The sequence below is a fragment of the Lepidothrix coronata genome, unplaced genomic scaffold (genome assembly GCF_001604755.1).
Source record: "Lepidothrix coronata isolate B3197 unplaced genomic scaffold, Lepidothrix_coronata-1.0 Scaffold7, whole genome shotgun sequence".
Lineage (NCBI taxonomy): Eukaryota > Metazoa > Chordata > Aves > Passeriformes > Pipridae > Lepidothrix > Lepidothrix coronata.
The window spans coordinates 9,168,842-9,174,416 of NW_016690187.1; the positions used below are offsets into that span (position 1 = coordinate 9,168,842).

The window sequence follows — 5,575 nt, forward strand, 5'->3', positions numbered from 1 at the left end:
GGAAAAGGGTTCTGAAGTTAGAACAGATGGTGCATCAGTCCATTGCAGAATTCTGTTTTCAGACAGAGGAAAACTTTATATTGAAGGTGGAAATAATGGTTTTCTGCTTAGCTTATTGTAAATTCTAAATGGGGTGATTGAAGACTATAATGATCACTGTTGTTTGATGCCTGTGAGTTTCAACATCTGGCTAATGCCTTTACTAGCTGTAACAATCAGAAAAGGCACTGTAGGCTTTTCTGCTTCTTTCTCTTAAATAGATTATACCTTGTGTCTATATGTTTGTACATATACACACGCATACCTAAGTTTGATGTATGCATATGAAAGTGTGTGTATATACATATACTTTATATATGTAAATCATTGTCTGTATTAATATCTGATTTGCACAATACTGAATTGGAGTATTGCATAATAACACTTAGATGCCAACACCAGGCTTTCTGGTTTTATTACCTGAATTTCATTTTTACTTTAACAATTGGAATTACTTTAAATCCCCTCTTTATCTACTCTTGCCCACAGATTCAAGCCATTAACCCAAAGTAAATTAGCAAATATGGCTTTGCTTCTCATGTAGGGTCCAAGAAAAAGCACTAGTGAGACTGACAAATATGGCCTCTGTAAAGGAAGCTGAAGACCACTTTCTTGGACCTCATTGCCCCAACTTGTGTCATACTTGACTTTTCAGCAGGTAACTCACTAAATCACCAAAGTCACTAGTCTGTTCTGTCATTACATTATAATTGACTTGGTGGAATATTCTTAACAGGAATCATGATTGAGAAATAATGTTTTCACAGAGAAGTTAAAAAGTGATTTCTCTCTTTATGTTTTTTCTCTGCTTGGTTTTACTTCAATCTAGATAATGAAAACAGTTTATGAAGTTTCAGTTTAGAAATGCAGATGGTATTGTCTTAACATTAATCAGCTTGGCCCGTATTCTTGAAACAAATTGACGAAATGTCTAACAGCATTGTACTTTTGTTGTTTTGTTGGGGTTTTTTTAACAGTCTAGCTACATTCAAAAAACCCCTATGGAAACACTGAACTTCAGGCACATGCTGTGAATGCTTTGATTTCAGTGGAACCTTAATCACAGGCTTAAAATGTTATGCTGAATTTGGATTGAAACGCCTAAAAAAACCACTCAAACAACATCCTGCAGTCTGGTCAGTATTTATCTTTGTCATGAGTTTTTGCCCCTGAAGATGTGATGCTTTGTAGGTTTATGCCGCACTGGTCTAGACAATGAACTATTCAGACCAGGCTTCTAAAGTACCTGTTGATAAAAAGAGTGGTCAAAGCATTAAGCTTCTGATTAAAGCTATCAGAATCTGACACATTATTTATCCTTAGAGCCTCTATCATCTTCCTTGAAGAAAAGTTTGTAAAGCATATGCTGCTTATATAGGGAATTTGCAATTAGTTTTTAACTAATGACAAGTTTCAGTTCTGTAGTTGCATGACATTAAAACCTTCATTATTCTTTTTCTGTAGCTTTGTAATTTCAGAATTATCTTATAGTAGGACAAATGTGTACTTACGCAGAGTTTTATTTGTAATACAAATCTGAAGAGAATGGCTGTGATGTGTAGAAAAGGAAAGACAATCATAGAAAGCATTTGAAATAACTATATGGGAAGTTAAAATTATTATTCTATATTTCTTCATTCTTTTCAAATTGGCAGTGTATTTGTAACTAATACTGCCTAATGTCAGCCACAAGAGGGTATAAGGATATATGCAAGGGATTCATTTACATGATCAGCTGGAATAGGAGGATGCTGGCAGTAGCTTGGTGATCAAAGGACAATGCTGTTGACAAAATAAAAAATCAGTGATCACAGACAGGACTGTGATTCCTATTAGGTGGGGGGTTTTTATATTGTAAGTTGCAAGACATTTTGCTCTACACATCAATTTGTGGATTTAATTTCTGTATAATCAAGTTTTATATTGGACTGACACTTTTCTTTCTCTTATTTTCCTCACAGATGTAGTGAATTTCATAGCAACACCTACAAAATAAGGTTTGATGCATTAATTTCCTTTGCAGAGAAACAGTGATAGTGGCATCAAATGCCATTCATCAATAAAATAAAAACACTCTACTGATTCCAACATGGTAAGGTCCCTAAATGGACTTTCATGTGAGATATATGTGTTCCTGTAGTGATCACCAAGACATATAAAATATAAATTAGTGCACAGTAAAGCATCTGTGACTTGGTAAGTGGTCTTTCTGTTCTACGCTCCTCTACAGTGCTGGTTAGTTATGCCTTTGTGCCTTCCTCAGGCATCACTGGTTTTTCTCACATGGTGACTACAGTGACTGAGATAATTAACAGTTGCTAATGTTTCAAATTAAATTATATCAATTTCAGGGAATCCAAATTGGACTTGGAGCTTCTCAATGGGATGAAAAGTAATCAAAGAAGAAGAGTGTCAAAAGTACTGGAGGGATGACCAATGCTACAAAGAGGAATGATACAGCAGCCAGTGCTGTTGTGAGTAGCTAGACCAGCTGAATTTGTTACACAATTCTCAAAAGTGGGTTGAAATCCAGGGACATGCTGGACACATCCTGTTATCTGATGATCTAGTAACAGACCAGATGGGGAAAGAGAACAAGATATCAATTTGCAGCATGGTAGGGCCCTTAATAGGTCAAAGAGTATGAACACCTACTAACTGTTTCCCCTACCTCTTTCTTTACTTTTTTTTGCCACTGCTTCGTGACTAACACCTGAAAGGCTTATTGAGCCTTCTCCCCACCAGGCATACAACCCCCCTTCTGTCTGCAATCCTGGCTTGCTTATTTATGCTTCCAGTTATGGAAACTAAGCTATTTTATATTTTGCAGATACTTCCTGGAAAAAAAAAGAAAAAAAAAAAAGAGGTGCACGTAGTGAGTGTTTCTGTGGATTTTCGTTTGACCTACGATGAGAGAGCTCTAAGAATCAATTGAGGTCTGAGAGAAGCTGATCTCCATAGGACGTTCATCAATTCTGCTAAGCCACATCTTGCAATATGAGTGCAGAGACTCTCTGGTGGAAAGGTTTACTATATTGAGTCCTATTAACATGCATGGCAGTACTATATCTTAAGATCATAGCATTTTATTGAAATTGCAGTAGGGGTGTCTGCCTTATGTCAGGAAGATATAAGCATCAGGGTACATCAGTTCTGCCTTTCTTTCTCTGTATTTAAAACACATCTAGATCCTTTTTAGCTCAGCTCTTGGATAAATCCCAAGTGATATTTATAAAAAGAGAGTTCCTGCAAAGAGCAGGGCTGGGCAGTAACTGCTTTCAGGGGACTGTGTACACTACATGATAATATAAGTTAGGAACATCTGAAAACATTGTGTCAACTCTAGCCCAACCTTGTCTAGAGAAATAAAGCAATTGTTTGAGAATTTCCATTTCTATATATCACCTCTTTCTGAAGTAGCTTAGTTTAAAATTCACAAGAAGACAATCCTTCTTTGTGCGTATTCCTTCTCCTTCCCTTAAATAAATGTTCCAGGATTGTTATTGGGGGTGGGGAATTCTTAATACAAATAGTGGTTCTTTTTACAGTTTTTAGTGCTATTGGGATGTTTGTAAAATATATCTGTCTGTGTCAGGTTATCAGTTATCTTTAATTTTAAAATCTTATGACTGTTAGTTCTCACAACTAGAAACACTTCTGACTATGACACTATCTTTGTGGTTGGAAATGCTGGAATGATCAGGTAAAATAAATTATATTTTCAAATACAATCTAGAACCACTTACTTTCCTTGCTTGGGCTTTTTAAAGGACATATTTCGGTAAAATAGTGTGTGTTGCAAGTTCAATACTTCGAAAGCATCAGCAGCATAACCTCAGAGGAGAACAACAGATTCTATGAATCACAGTGTGAACTCTAGGTAAGTTAAATAAAATTGGTGCATTATGCAAATGCCTTTGGTTTTTTTTTGGTTTTGGTTTGTTTTAGTTTTAGTGTTCGGTTTGTTTTTATTTTTGTTTGGGGTTTTTGTTTGGTTGGTTGGGATTTTTTAGTAGATTAGGTAAGTAAGGTGTAATGTTACCTGTAGTTTAATGTCTTATTTTATAGTTTATTTTTAGGGGATATCTTTTCGTTCTTTTTGTCTATGCATTTTCTTTGCATTTCATGTAGGCATCAATCCATGCTTTTTTGAATTTATTGTTCTTTTTATTGTTTCTTTTTTGTTTATTAAGGCAAACCCTCTTAAACAAATACCAGCAACAGAGAAATTCTGTTAGAATATATTTCAGGTATTGCAAGTTCAATGCTAACCTTCTAAATTAAATTTTTTAATGCTTCTTTTTCTACTTATATTTTCTGCACATGGAGTGATCACAAATCATGAACTTACTTGCAATTTATAGCCAGATAAAGAGAAAATGTAGCTATGGTCTGGCATTGTTCTTGTCATTAGGGGCTAAAGCTGCAGCATAAAAGCTATACCAACTTGAATTTAATGTCCTTATGAAGTGACATTAACTTTAAGAATGTGAATACAAGTGAACATTTGAGGTTTCTTCATCCTTCAGTGGAGGAGCTGGAAGTCTCTAAGATATCTTCAAGTAAAATAGGATAAATGAATGACTAACATATTACATGTCTATGGCTAAAGGGAATCAGTTTCCAAACTTCAGCTGAAAGGTTTGTTTTCAATAAGTGTAAAAAAACCCAAGTCTGCCACAATCCATGATATCCTGCAATAGATGGTGCTTGATGGAGATATTGACCACGGTCAACTGAATCAGTGAACTGTCGTGGATGATAGTGAGGTCAGTGAATTGTATTACTAGTACTTCTATGCAGTGCACACTTTACATCAGTTTCACAAATACCTTTAATAATATTGGCGTAATCAAAATAAATGTAATCATGGTCAGACTTTAATACATATACAAAACCGATACATATCATTCTATATAAGCAATTGTCCAATACATAGAGCAATCAAATTCATAGCTCAAAAATCTTCACTTTTATGGTGGATCTCAAAATGGGAATTCTTCTCTCTCTACATGTATGTTTGGTGTTTTCTGTGAGGTGCCTGTCATTTTAACAAAAGTGACATGCAGAGTAAAGTGGAAAGGTCCTGTTTCAACCTGGGAAGAGGGTGGGGCAGACAGATGAATTGTTCCGTATTTTCTATGAAATCTTAATTGATTAGACGATCACCTTTATTCACCATAGAAAGACTGTCTTTCTTTATGATGGATACAACAGCAGGAGAGCAAACTGTTGGAATTGATATACTTTGTTGCTTATCTGAAAGGAGATTTTTTGCCCTAATTTTGCACAATAGTAGAAACTTCCTTTAAATCCCATTTTCCTAACCAGCGCCTAGAATAGCTCTTGTTGTTAGATTCTAAGGACTCTATTGTGGCTTTTAAGCCAGAGCCCGCAGTAGGGGTTGTGGAAGGATGCACCGCCCCCAAGAAACTCCTAGAGGGTTTGTACTTGAGGACAAATCCGATGATAGAATTTAAAAATGGAACAGACCATTGTAGATCACCCAGTCCTCCTATCTGCCAGTGCAGGATTT

At 35.7% G+C, this 5,575-nt stretch overlaps 1 long non-coding RNA gene across 1 annotated transcript; it reads left to right on the forward strand.

Annotated features, from left to right (window-relative positions):
• On the forward strand, positions 1-2,483 carry LOC108507327. The gene is made up of 4 exons (XR_001878083.1): positions 1-86; positions 584-697; positions 1,017-1,175; positions 2,001-2,483. It is a non-coding gene; the product is annotated as an uncharacterized LOC108507327 (long non-coding RNA).
• Positions 2,484-5,575: the final 3,092 nt, after the last annotated feature.